This window comes from Pseudorasbora parva, chromosome 4 (assembly GCF_024679245.1).
Source record: "Pseudorasbora parva isolate DD20220531a chromosome 4, ASM2467924v1, whole genome shotgun sequence".
In the NCBI taxonomy this organism is placed as follows: domain Eukaryota; kingdom Metazoa; phylum Chordata; class Actinopteri; order Cypriniformes; family Gobionidae; genus Pseudorasbora; species Pseudorasbora parva.
The window spans coordinates 13,074,627-13,090,026 of record NC_090175.1 but is presented as its reverse complement, the minus strand read 5'-3'; positions in this window follow the sequence as shown (position 1 = coordinate 13,090,026).

Here is a 15,400-nt window from a genome sequence, read left to right as displayed (position 1 = left end):
TTTTAAAAGGCAAACGGAGACGCTTCCTCCCTTGCATCAAACTACAGGACAAAAGAAAGGCAAGGGGCACGTGGAATATAGAATGAGAATGAGAGAAGGGTTGGTGGTGGAAGAAGAGAGATAATCCTATTTCGTATGGGATGTACGTGAGACCCTTTTTCACCGTCTGCGCCGTCCGTGGTTATCACCCCCCAAGAGTTTGCTGAGACTACAGGACGAAGGCTGCAGTTTAGCGGGCTAATCCACCCCGAGCTGGGGCATTAAATCTGTCCCTCTATTCACACTAGCCGCTCCAAAGCCACTGTGTACAACATACTGAGCCCTACGCGGTGTCATCTGCTGACTGCAGTATTTAACTCCATTATGAGGGAGTATAATCTCTGCCACACAGTGAACATCCACTAAGGTCTTTACCTCCTAATCCAGGTCTGGAGATGAGCATGTGATGTTTGGGAAGTCATATTCTGTGTTGTTTTAGGCTTTTTGTCATCTAAAGTTGACATTGTAACTTATTTATTGTTAAATAAGATATTTTATTATCTATAGAGTTTCATAATAAACAATTCTCTGAGGGAAATATGACCTGAAATACAATAAAAATCAAGAGAGGTCTGACTTACCATCCTTTGTTCCCTGTTCCATTTCAATGCACAGTGCCCTCAAGTGGAAGACTGTGGAGTAACCCTAACACAGATAAAATGAGTCATGATATAATAATAAATATTATTCTGCACTTGTTTTGTGACTTGACTTAAGCACTTCAATGCTATATTTACCTGTGTAACATGGCAAATAAACTACTTGAACTGTATTTTTATGAACAATGTCATGTTTTCAGGCTCCACCGAGTTTAAATTCATTACAAGCATCTTCCTTAAAAAAAAACACTGACTGCGAGGTTTTAGTTAAATTAATTAAATAAAATGACTTTTTGACCTCACAACATATTTAAGACATTTTAATGTGTTATTGCTTTAAAGGGATAGTATTTAAAAATGAGAATTCTGTCATAATTTACTCACCCTCAGGTTTGTTCAAAAACCTTTATCTCTCTTTATTCTGTGAAACACAAAAGAAGTCAAACACACTTTTGGTCCCCATTGATTCCAGTTGTGTTTTTTACACATAATGGAAGGCAACACTCATGTTTAAGTTGTTTTCAACCCAAGGGCTGGAGTTCAGGACACGTGCTGGGTTAATTAATTAAATTTAATTAATTCATTTTACCAAGCAAATTGGTTTGGTTGTTTATTTAACCCAGCATAGTTGATTCATTTTAACAATAATACTAGATCTTTTTTAATTACTCCATTCATGTCTATAGCGAATTAACTTCCTCTAAAATCTTGAACTTAAAAAAATAAAATAAAAATCGACACAATAACGGACTGATAATTCCATTATTTCCATATTTTATAGGGCATATTGCCAACAGTTAAGCTTGTTTAACAAATATTAGAAGTAAAAATTAAACTTTTTGAAGTAATTCAAGCATAATCGACCAGTCTCTCGTTTCCCCCGGAAACAGTGCTCGGTCTCGTGCCGGAGCTTGCATCATTTTCAGCGGGAGAACTTTTAACTTTAGACCGCCGCTGTGCGTTTCTCTCGTAGCTGAAATTTTACGCTGACTGCCTCCATAACCTGTCCATAAACAATCAGTGTACAGCTCTGATAACATATTTAACATCCTAAACATTTATATTCCGTATATTTTTTTAATAAAATCATAATATTTTATGCAATTATCATTTTATGCATCACGTGAAAAGACCGACGCGATCGTAGGATTAGGTGACTTGGGCTGTTGCTTTGCATAAAATTAAACGATATACAGCATAATTAAATAACGAATTCATAGGTAAAATAAAATGTAAACAAAATTCTAATGTTATTTGACCTAATGCACCGATTTGACGGAGCTGCACTGCTTATGAAGTCGTAAAAAGCCCGAAATAACTCAAACCCTGTTCTTACGTCCGGCCCAGAAATCTACACTGTGTTAACAATTGTTCCATCTGGTCTGACCCAGAAGTTGGGTAACACAACTATCTACTGAAAAGTTAACCCAGAAAACCCTAAAAGGCTCAACCCATTATTTTATTTTTTATTTTTTTAAATAGTGAATGGGAACCAGAACTGTTTTGTAAACAACATTCTTCAAAATATCTGCTTTAATACTCTACATACGACAGAAAACCATACAGAGATGGAATGACATGAGGGCGAGTAACTGATGAAAGTATTTTCATTTTTGGGTGAACTCTCCTTATAAAACACAAGTTCATGTTATTGATAGGCCTATGATCTGATATTCACCCCAACACTTTAGCCAGTCGATACCACCAAATGGTTTCAGCATGATCAAAATATTGGGCCAAACGACTTGTGAAAGTTGGTGCATAAATATTTCTTTCCTCACATGGTTGACCAAATCACCTGAGCTCAATCTCAATGTCTATATGATCTATCATCTATGAATAAGAGATGAATGGAAACTCATCCCACAGGTAGAGCCATGAACTCTTATCAGATCCCCACCTCTCTCTCTGAAGCCACTGCGGCATCAGCTTCAAACATAACTGAGCAGGAACCAAGGGATGATGCATTACTTTCAACCTGTATCTGTGAATATAGATATCGGGTCAAAGGTTCAAACATCTTCATTTTTAAAAAAAAATTTTTTTTGCCTGGCTCACATGCTTACTGGTGGGTTCTATTTATTATTAAACTGCTTTGGAACAATATTATAAGAAGCGTTACTTGGGTTGGGTCATAACAATCTAGTGAAAATGTTTGAAATACTAGGAAACAATGTTGTGAACTTGTAAACAACTTATATTTTTGGATTTGCTTTTAAAATAGCTTAAAATGGTGCCTTTTCCCCAATTAGAATAATCATAATTTCAACAAAACAGTCATTGAGTGCATTGTTTGATGCAAAAAGTAAAATAGCAATATTTTAGTTAAAATAATCAAGGCATGTTTTTTTTTTAAACACTAAATAAACACAAAGAATGATGTTTATTATATGCACCAATAACGGTTAGTTCCAGTCCTTGATTCTGATTGGACACTAGCTGTTTATCTTTTCACAATTAAGGTTATGACCGTTTCACCCAATGGTTCTGTGTATCTCTGCGCAACACCCTTAGCAATGTTCTCGTTGATATTATTAAAGGTGCACTATGTAGTATTTTTGCAGTAAATTATCCAAAAACCACCAGGCCAGTGTTATATATTTTGTTCAGTTGAGTACCTACAATATCCCAAATGTTTCCAACTATTTGTAAATTGTGAGAAAATTGCTATTTTAACTAAGGACCTGGACGTGTCAACATAGAGTTTGAGGGAGTCGCCTGTCAATCGCGTCATATCTGCGTTTTCCTCGGTTTCTGGTTATATTTGGCAGAAGCGCTTTCCTCTTAGCAGTGTGAACAAGTCACAGCAGCGCCGAGCGAACGCACAGAGGAACATCCTAACATCATTTTAAACACACTTAAATGTATCTAATATGATAAAAAAAAGAGCTGCATCACCTCATACCAATGGCCGGAAAAGCGGAAATAGTGCGGGCGCCCGGCGACTGTGTCCCGTCCCGTCATAATAAAAGTCCCGGTGCTCGCGAGCCGTGTGTTTGTATAACAAAGCTCAGCTCAGCTCCACAACACTCAGTCCTGGTTTGCTCATACTACCGTAACGTTAATAACCGCATTCATGAACGTGATTTCTGTCCGAGTCCTTTTTTTCCACCGGCTGTGAGGTGAAGACCACATGTCCCAAGATGCTGCGCTCAAACTTGGCATCATCAAACTACGCCTTTGTTTTGGATAGGCGCCCTCTAGCGGACGGAAAGTTGCATAGTGCACCTTTAATTGGAGCCTGTATTATTGTGAGAGATAGATTCATTTTTTCTTCAGGTAATTCCTCTTATGTTCATAATAAAATAAATCTGTTTAAATGTCCACTGCGATATCTTGTCCTTTTAACCGTTGAGGAGTTTTCCCATGCCCTGACACTGACAGCGCTAACTATTAAATGCTTTGACAAAAAATATCAAAGCATTTTTTGGTTGCCGTAGTTCCATGTTCACGTTTCAGTTCTTTAAATATAAAAGTGTTTGCGACTGACTGTCTTACTCATGAAGACGGTCTTTTCCACCATCTGATGGCGTAATTATGTAACTTTTGAAACGGTTAGGGACTAATTTTCCTAGCACGAGGAAGACTCTAGATTTTACTTCATGAAAATTGCATTGATGCATATTTTTTGGCTTTAATATTTGTATTGTGTGGTAACTGTTTTACAAAAAAGAAGACTCAAGGCTAGTGTTAAGTCACGAATAAGTCACGGCTGAAGGGGTTGCACAGCGTCTTCAGCCGTGACTTATTCACGATACAGCACAGCCTCTCGGTACCTTATACAGTACTTTATTGTTTAGCAGCAATATTTACACTATTGTCAAAAGTAAATATTTATAATGTTGCAAAAGATTTCTTTATCTATTCATCGAAGAGTTATGAAAAAAGGATTATTAAGCAGCCCAACTGTTTTCAACATTAATAATCCAAAATGTTTCTAAAACATTAAATCATCATATCAGAATGACTTCTGAAGGATCATGTGACACTGAAGACTGGAATAATGATGCTGAAAATACAGCTTTGCCTCACAGCAATAAATTATATTTAAATAAATGCAGCCTTGGTGAACATAAGAGACCCATAATTTTGAATGACTGTAGTTTTACTTAAACATTTTATTTAAAAAAAAAAGCCACCTGAGGTTGGACTAAAACTACCCACCCGGAGAAACACTTGGGAGCACGTGGTTTTTGCTGGATCCAGTGCGGGTGTCTTCAGGACCCCTGGAGCAGACACAAAGGCAAGACGAGCCAGGGCTTACAGACGCCACAACAACGGTGCGGCCTCATTGTTTTCTGCCCTTTTCATCTCGACTCACTCTCTCAAAATATTTAGAGGAATGCTCTGAATAACACAAAGTACTGAGAAACACTCGGCCTGTATATTGTTGAAAGGAACTCTGTCTGCAGAACTTTTCTTCAAAGTCTATTTTGTTTTGTTATATTTAGCTTTTATTTTCTCCTGATGTATTTGCATTGCGAAACACAATATGAAGGATATGTCATTGTTTCAGGGACTCAGGTTGGAGATTGGTGGCCATCTGTCCATTTTTTTCATGTCTCATGATTTGTACATGCTGAGACGAAAAAAGGAGACGATTAGGTTAAACTAACTGTGAATAATAACATGAAACAAAGCATTTGTTACTTCTTAATGCATTATTAACATCTGAGAAGGTTTCCTACCTTGGCTAAAGGTTTGGTAATCTTTTTTAAAGGGATAGTTCACCCGAAAATGACCTCTTTCCAAATCTGTTGGACTTGAATCACAATAGTTGACATTTTGAACAACTGTTTTTTTTTTTTTGTCCATAAACATTTTTTTGGACCCCATTGACTTCGTACAAAAAAAAAAAAAAAAACAGTTCCACAGTTGCTAAGCTGTGGGTGACTAAATGACAGATTTTTAATGTTTGGGCAAACTGTAATTTAAGGCCCTAGAGTTGAACTGTTGTTTTCTAATTAAATCAAACTAAGCAATAGTTTGCCATAAAATACTCAAAGATAGAGAAGTGTTGTGATCAATGACAGCCATCTGGGCACATTTGGGAAGGGCGTACAGCGTGTCTCTCCCTGTTATCTGTTCAATGGCATGTTCCTTGGGACGCTACATTGATTAGGCCCTGAGGGGGCCCTGTAGTGCTGCTCCGTCACCGGAGCCAAATGACTGACAGCTCTAATGAAGTGTATAATCATCGGGGCAGAAGCGTCAAAGCTGCCAAGACTTCAATCGCTCGATGTGATGACCAAAGAGTCTGTTCGCTCTTCTGCTCAAAAGTAAGTGGGTGCCCCGCGGGACCACACGACTCTGTCCCATCTTGGAACATTATTAATGCGGCCGTTTGGTGCAAACCCTGTGATCAGATGGCAGTGATATAGTAAAAAAAATATATATCAAATCTCAATATTTTTTTCAACCTAGTCACAAAAGGTCACAAAAACATCTCGAAATTGTGAGGAATGATTGTTTCAACCAAACAACCCAATCAGTAAAATGCAGAAAAAAGATAATTTATAAAATATTTTTAATGATATAATTCCCAATATTTACCACAATGTATTTTGATTTTTACAAAAATGCCATTGCTTTTTAGCCTGACAAGCCAGACCAACATCAAGATGTTTGGTCTGGAAACTCACCATTGACGGCTCAATCCGAGGGGCGGGATAAACGGTTGTCTTTCAAAATCCCTCTGCACGTGATAGGATAGCGCTACAACCAACCAGAGCAACAAAGGTGAAACAGAGCTTGTTGATAGATTAAACATTCGCCGTATCCGGTCGGCAAAACTCCGAACACATCTTCCCTTTTTAAGAATGACTTCAGTGCCGTTCTTTGTTCTTTTCTCAGAGAAAAGCTTAACTCCAAGTCTTCCAGAATCATGGTCAAAGCTGATTCGAAAGACCGCCGCCGTTCGCCAGTTTCTGTGTTTACTAGAAGCACGCAAACGCAACTCGGCCATCGTCATTATGGCCCCGCCCGACTCTATACACGATGTGATTGGCCCGTCCAGAGTGAGGGGAATACAGCTCAGAAGGGTATTGAGAGTTCCTAGACGACACTTGCGGGCAGATTAAATTTGCTGCCGCTAGGGTGCATCTAGATTTCTAGGCTAATTGTTTTTAACATCGATAAGAAAAATGTTTCTTGAGCATGAAACCATCATATCAGAATGATTTCTGAAGGATCATCTGACACTGAAGACTGGTAATGATGCTGAAAATTCAGCTTTGAATCACAGGAATAAATCACATTTAAATACAATTCATTGTAATGTAAAAAAAAAAGTTTGAACAGATTCACAGAAACTAACAGCATTTTGAGGTTGAAATTAGAGACGCTATAAAAGCATCTTTATCTTAAAGGGATAGTTCACTTTAAAATGGAAATTCTGTCATCCTTTACTCATCCTCAAATTGTTTCAAACCTGTATGAATTTCTTTCTTCAGATGAACACAAGGGAAGATATTTTGAAGAATGTCAGTAACCAAAGAGTTAACTGGAGCCAAGAAAGAAATTCATACATGTTTGAAACAATTTGAGGGTGAGTAAAGGATGACAATTTTCATTTTAAAGTGAACTATCCCTTTAAAGGCACAATATGTAAGATATACATACAAGTGAAAGAAGCCCCAGTGGCCTTGTTCCACTCCATCGGCTTTCAGTCTCACCCTGTTTCGTACTACAGTAGCCTAATGTTAATCTTTAGCTCATCCATGAATATGATTTTTCCCCGAGTCCAGTCGGATTCTTTTCCAACGGCTGTAGAGGTGAAGACAACAACTCCCATGATTCCGCAAAATCAACGTATCATCAAGCAAAATGACATCATGACTTTGCGTAAACGTTTGGCCTGTTGTCTGTACGCATTTTGAGCTATCCGCGTGTATGTCTACGCCTAAACGAACCATCATCTCCGCGTGTATGTCTACGCCGTGTGATTCTGCGTGAATGTCTACGCCTAAACGAACCATCATCTCCGCGTGTATGTCTACGCCTAAACGAACCATCATCTCCACGTGTATGTCTACGCCTAAACGAACCATCATCTCCACGTGTATGTCTACGCCTAAACGAACCATCATCTCCACGTGTATGTCTACGCCTAAACGAACCATCATCTCCGCGTGTATGTCTACGCCTAAACGAACCATCATCTCCACGTGTATGTCTACGCCTAAACGAACCATCATCTCCACGTGTATGTCTACGCCTAAACGAACCATCATCTCCACGTGTATGTCTACGCCTAAACGAACCATCATCTCCGCGTGTATGTCTACGCCGTGTGATTCTGCGTGAATGTCTACGCCTAAACGAACCATCATCTCCGCGTGTATGTCTACGCCTAAACGAACCATCATCTCCACGTGTATGTCTACGCCTAAACGAACCATCATCTCCACGTGTATGTCTACGCCTAAACGAACCATCATCTCCGCGTGTATGTCTACGCCGTGTGATTCTGCGTGAATGTCTACGCCTAAACGAACCATCATCTCCGCGTGTATGTCTACGCCTAAACGAACCATCATCTCCACGTGTATGTCTACGCCTAAACGAACCATCATCTCCACGTGTATGTCTACGCCTAAACGAACCATCATCTCCACGTGTATGTCTACGCCTAAACGAACCATCATCTCCGCGTGTATGTCTACGCCGTGTGATTCTGCGTGAATGTCTTACGCCTAAACGAACCATCATCTCCGCGTGTATGTTTCGCGGTGTGATTCCTCCAACCTGATCTCAGAGAATTAATATTTATAGCCTAATTTTAGATTTTGGAGCAACTACCTCCACTCCTACCCTAAACCTACCCACTCTCAACAATATTAAACACGTAACAGGCAAATAAATGTACATTCACATGTATTTATTGCAAAAACGGACCAAAAAACAGTATAAAAGTATTAACTCGTTGCATTCCAAGTCTTCTGAAGTCATACGATATCTTTATGTGAAGAACAGTTGATCTTAATGTTCTAATCGTTGTAATGATAATCGCGCCCCTTTGTGAACAGAACACACGCACTCGTTAATATTTATGATTCAAATGATACACACGAAATGTGACAAGTTTAGAATGATGCGATCGGTCACGAGACACACGAGAGCCAATGGCATTTTACAATCAAAGCTGACGTAATGACGCAATTGGTCACGAGACACACGACAGCCAATGCTGTCAAAGCTGACGTGACGTTTCTTCCGGTGGCAATATTTGAAATGCATTATTAATCTTTGGCGGATGGACTCGACGTTCTGATCGCTTTTGGGGATTTAATTCATGTAAATAAATCGTTTGGCCTCGGAACACTTGGAATATTTGTACTTTCTGAATAAATTGTGCCTGCAGTCGTATCTGCCTGTTTTCCTTTTTTTTATAATACACAAATGGGTAGGTTTAGGGAAGAGTTTGAGTTTCGCGTTCAAAATGTGTCTGAATATGTGTGTCCACAAGGTAAACGAATTTATAAACTAAAGTATGTTTTTTTGAAAATGTAAAAATGCTGAATGTTTCTGGTGATGGGTAGGTTTAGGGGCTGTGTGTGTGTGTGTGTGTGTGTGTGTGTTTTATTTGATGGGTACATTTAGGGGTAGGGGCAGTGTAGGGGGATAGAATGAAACAGCGTCGATAAACTCGCTAAAAAGCGATTATGCGTCTTGATAGCACGCCAAAATGGCATACAAATTGGCGTGTCATACATACGCCATTTCATGAGATCAGTCTGCATCAAGCTTCACCTTTTTTTTTTTTTTGAAGTGACCTTCAGCAAAAAATGTATTATTGTTCCATTAACACTAATGGCCTTTTTTTTAACAATCTGAGCACATGGTCAAAAGCGCATGGCGCAGGTGCATTAAGGGCAAGTCCTGAATCCACTTTTTCTAGTTTGACAGTCAGCACACCATCAACATCACCATACCACATAATCCAAAAGAATTGTCCCTAGTCTCTTAATGAGTCACGGGTGTGTTGGACATAACACGCAATAAATAAATCAGAGTCTCAGCTCCCTTTCCCTTTAAAATCCCAGTGAACCAGAAGTAGTAAGTGAGTTTTCTTCAGTGCTGCTACGTATTTCCAAGTGAAACGGGATATTGAATAGAGGGCAGGGTTTTACTTCAGCGCTCCTCCTCTCCATCTCACGCTCATTGCAAACGGTTTGAGGGGAGCGGTGAAGTATTTTCAAACCTATCAAACTGCCGACATCTGAGAAGGAACGCCGTTTTCAGACCGGAAGTTACATCTCAGATTTAATTCAAGATTACCGCGACAATCTAGTTTTTTCTGTGTATTAACTTGCACGGACTAATTGTTCACCCTAAGACCTGTAATATGTGCTAACAAAGTAAATAGGGTCAATTTTGATTTCATGAGGACTTTAAAAGCCAGTTGCGCTCGCACCACGGCGGATTCACTATTTAAATGGCAGAATTTGCAAGCAGAAAGACTGAACCCTTCTCCAGAGAGAAATTCTTTTATTTTTAATATTTAAAAATATTTGTGTGCTGCTGCGCAAACCTGTGTGTGTAACAAGCAGAGTGTATGCACTTTGTGTAGTCGCACATATTATCATAAATAACACAAAAAATACCATGCTATTGACTTTAGAGCAGTTTTTTTTTTTATCACTTTAGAGGTTTTTGTTGGTCAGGGGCGCAGTCATTTTCAGTTGCCTCAAAAATAGCAGCACGCCAACAATGTGTCTAATCCCACCTTGTTTCAGACCAGCACGCTCATGGGTGAACAGATAGGCGGGAGTGCATTTGCTATTTAAACAACATGGCGCTGAACAAAACAAAAAACACTTGTTTTGTCATGCCTGGCGTCGCATTGCGCCGGGTGGATGATAGGGCCCTAAGTCACCAAACTAATGACAAACCATTTGGAAACTTGCCCAAATAAAAAGCACATTCTCAACAGCAAAAAGTTCACAAATATATACACTGAACATCCCACCCAAACATAGACGGCTTTTGTTTCTACACTCCAAAAAAAACGTGCAATATCCTCTCAGATGAAGTTTTACCCACCATCCCCGCGGTGTATGTGTGGGCATCAGTTATCTAACCCGAACATAATACAATAATATGTCTTTTTTGCATTTGTTTTCCACCCGTCAATGCATTCTATTATGATAAGGCAGATCTCTTTCCACCCTCTTCCCCCCTGCGCTCAACAGAGGGGTACTGAAGAGCAGTGGAACCTCAGAAGGCTCATTCCTCTTTGTTCTATTATTCACCAGCCCGGGCTTCAGAACTCACCCGGTTCTCAGCGGGTTTGGAGATCTGCTTTTACAGCATGCGAGAGACGGATCGGGATGTACTGGGATAGATCAAGCAAGCAAAAAGCAGCATCTCTGGAGAGGTGTTTCCACCTTGGACCGGGACCCACTTGCGAAGCAGTGCAGTTCTGTGCTCATAAAAGCAGAGCGCCATTAATAAGTACGAAACTGGGGCCATTCCTTTATTGATATGTAGTTCATCGTTACACCTGACTAAAATCTTTTGATCGTCGATAAACCATTGTTATTGATCATTTACAGAGTCACAAGGCACCAAACATTATAATTTTAGCATTCAAGAGTATTTGTTTACCCAGAATGCTCATTTGTACCAGCATAAACAGTTATTTGTGAGCTAAAGGCGCATGTTTGTTTTTCCTTTTAGACTGTTCAGTGTCCCACGGGCATTTCATACATTGGTAATAAGGACCAGACAAATGTTTAGCACAAGCTGCATTAGAAGCTTTGATGTACTTTTAGATTAAGCGAAGTCTACAGTGATGTCTTCAAAAATACAAATATAAAGGGAGTAAAGTTAAACTATCTTCCCATCTGCACTCTCCCCCAAAGCAGCGATCATTAAAGGCTCTGTATGTAGTACTGTGGCAACTGGAGATTTGTATGGACCTTGTTGAAAACTTCTGATGAACCGTTCCCCGATGAGAAGCAAGCTAAAGAAGACCTTCAGAGGGATATTTCTCTGACTTATTATATCCCAGCAGAAACTGTACTTCAGTGAAAAGCAAACTTTAAGCATTAGCTGCTTTGAATCAAGATTGGTTTATTAATGATCTAAAGCCCTAAAGAACCATGTTGATCAAACTTAGCGTGCTGTATAAGCATGAGACATTTAAAAAAAATAAAAAATAAGATCATTCCCAAATCCTGTGGCAGAATTTTCAAGCTTTTCTTGTTCTGTCAATATAAAAGGAGGGCTAATCCTGCCAGATCCCTATTTACTGTAAATTACATTACGCCATTAATAATTTAAAACACGCAATTTACAGTTTTCAAAGTCTATACTGACTATGTAGGATTTATAAACCAAAAAAGTAAAGTGCAAAATGTTTTAAAAGTTGATCAAATATTCTGAACAAAATGTTTGGTGCCTCAATGCTAATGTTTTTCAGTTTATGCTAAGATTGCTAAGGTGTCCAACGTGGTTTTAGTGCATTGCTGTAATATTTTAAAATCGGTCAATTATGAGTAACTTTATTTTATTATCTTACTTGTAAACGGTGTCAAAAACATCGATATGTATCGATACTGAAATATCGGAAACAGTTCCAATACTCCGTTTCTGCAGTATTGATACCAGTCGCACGTTCTCGTTCTGTCTCCTGTCCAATGGCGAATTGACAAACACCGCCTCCTCTCACTCACCCATTGGCTCTGGTTGAATATTACTTATATTGTGCATCATTTTAGTCATTGGTTTCGCACTCACACCAAAAGTGCGTGTGGCACTCCCATAAAACCGCCTCTCAAACAACTTACAGGTGCAAAATGTAGGCCTACTTATTTTTCGTGGTTTGTTGTGCTTAAATGGTCAAATACATGTTATTTTTTTTGTAAAAATGCAGAGTATTCAGGTAAATACAGTCAGTATGGAAATGTAAATCCATGCATAAGCTGCTATCTGTCATGTTATTTAAAGAACAAAAGACAAAATAGCTCTTTACTTAACTTTTTGTTACTTTAATTGTAAGAATTAATCTGCATTTCATTATTTTTGAACTATCCAGTTTTTTTTATTAGTTTCATTCCTGTAGTATTTCATATTTGAATATACAGTTTTATACAGTTTTGAATATCCAGCCATTATTTCATTTGACTCTTTATTCTGTTGTATTAATTTGTGATATGATTTGCAATTTGTTTATCTAATCTTATTTTATTACTATTTACTTGTCTTTTTTGTTGTAAATTTAGTTGTGCTGTGTGTAAGCTATTAACAAAATAACCCAAATTATGAAAAAAATATGAGATAATAATAAACGATCTGTATTGCGGTATAAATGGCAGTTTTCCCCGTGGTATCAAATATTAATATTTTTCGTATTGAAGTTGGAAATTCCTGTATCGTGACAACACTACTTGTGTGAATAGCCACGGAAAGATAGGCCTTCATCTCAAAACTTTGAAAGAAAAGCTTAAAGTTGGCATGAAGCGAAAGTGGCCATGGTCTTTTCTAACCTATCGTGACGTATATCCATGTAAAAAGAAATGTAGGGTGGGACTTGATTTTGTCCATCAGATATTGATTGGTTGTGGTTTGTTATTGGTTTTCATGCTGAAAAACTCAGTCCGCTTTTACAGCCTCATTATGTTTATCATTGTGCTCTTATAAACTAGTATAATTTTTAGATAAAAACTAGAAGAGTTGCTGGAAGTTTAGTGATGGTGACGCTGAAGTCCAGTGACCATAGCTTTTTACTTCTGGCGACTGCGTTTAGGCTTCAAGAAAATCAAAAGTTGTGTTCATCTTTTGATGGACCATAGTTTGATACCAAGATTTGTTTTTCTTTCGATAATCCAAAAAATCCTTTTGGGTTTTTCTCTAGGGAGCCAGTGCAATGCTAATTTGCCGGTTGGCCTATAAAGTGACGTCAACAACTCTTTCAGTTTTTATCTAAAAAAATTTTTTCCCAGAATGTTCAAGTTATATTTGTATCGATGTTTTTAGTGAATTTTATGGGTCTTGTGAGTGGGTCAGGGGAAATGTACTGAATGCCAATGGAGGCCTTTCTGAAGCCTTTCTCAGCCATCAGCTTCTTCATCTGTTCAGCCATCTTCATTTGTGTTCCGAAGATGAACGAAGGTCTTACGGGTGTCCAACGACATGAGGGTGAGTAATTCATGAAATAATTTTCATTTTTGGGTGAATTAACTCTTTAAATTTGACATGTATATTGTCTGATGTGCATTTGGTGTGATATAAAGTAAAAGAAAAGGAAGGAAGGAAGGAAGGAAGGAAGGAAGGAAGGAAGGAAGGAAGGAAGGAAGGAAGGAAGGAAAGAAGGAAAGAAAGAAAGAAAGAAAGAAAGAAAGAAAGAAAGAAAGAAAGAAAGAAAGAAAGAAAGAAAGAAAGAAAGAAAGAAAGAAAGTGCTCACCATTCCTTTCCAAAGTTCAATTAAGAGCTTCTGTCCGCCATAGCTTCTTTTCCAAGTCGTGAATTATTTATCTTTGAATTGTTAATAAATAATAACAGAGGACTCCGGGGACCCTGCCCGGTCAATTAGGCGATGAAGAGGGTGAGTCAGAGCAACGGGGGGTCGACGCATTATTAACATCAGCCATCTCTCACTTTCTTCATCTTCATTATATCGCTCGCCGTCAGACACAATAACGCCTCAATACAATGCCCGACTTCAAACAGTCTGGCGGTCGGATCCACTCGTCATTTTCAACTCACCTTCTTTTGCTTCCATATTCATAATTTTTGCCGTCTTTATGCCAAGGTTGTTTTTCTCTTCCAGGTCGGCTCCCTGCTCGAGAGCTTTCTTTGGTGTTCAATCATTAGTTTGATTAGCCTACACGTCTCTGTCAAACTCGAAGGAAGGCTACTTGAATCCTACTGGATTAAATGTATGATGATATTGACAATGTCCAGTATCTAAAACAGCAAAAATCTATGGCGTTCTTCAGTTTTGCGTTGTTTATAAAGTATTGTAGATCTGGCACACCAGGCATTATTATTAGACATTTGCACGATTAATAAATAGTAGCCTATACTTCAGGCGCACTCCCGCTTTGCTTGAACTGAGGAGCTGACGACACTGAGCGCCAAAACGGTATTTATCATTTGAATTTCGCAACAACAACAAAAACAACAAAAAACTAGTAGATTTTGAAACTTCGTTTAACCTCTTAATCTGCGCCCCTTTTTTGAGAATTAAAAATAAAAACGACATAGCCTACCCAAATAAAAATGTCTGCAGCTCTTAAACCCTTAGCCTACATGACCCTACATCCTACGTCAAAGATTTTAGGTCTATATCCATAAATTTAGTCTTATTTTAAACTAGACACTTGAAATTATGTTACCCAAAAGTCATAATAACTCAAAGTAGTTTAGGGACAGATTAAAACAAGGGGAAATATGCATGTATGTGACTCACGTTTTTTATTTTTTATTGTTATTTTATTATTCCCTTATGGGGAAAAAAAATAAGATTTTAATTTTAAGGCCCTGAAAATAACATAAATATAAAACTGTCCGTCTGATCATGTTTTGATTAAAATTTGATCAATCAGCTCCCTAGTTCACTAGTCAGTGCGCTGATCAGGACATAAGTCAATGGGCTGACTCCCTGATCAGTGCCCTGACAACTAGACTATGGAGCTGATTGAGACGCACCCAATGTCTTTTGATTCGTTACTACATCCATCACTGCTATGTAGTGGGGATGTACATGATTTCGGATGCATCATGCAATTCCAGTTTACCCCTTTTAAAAACGTAT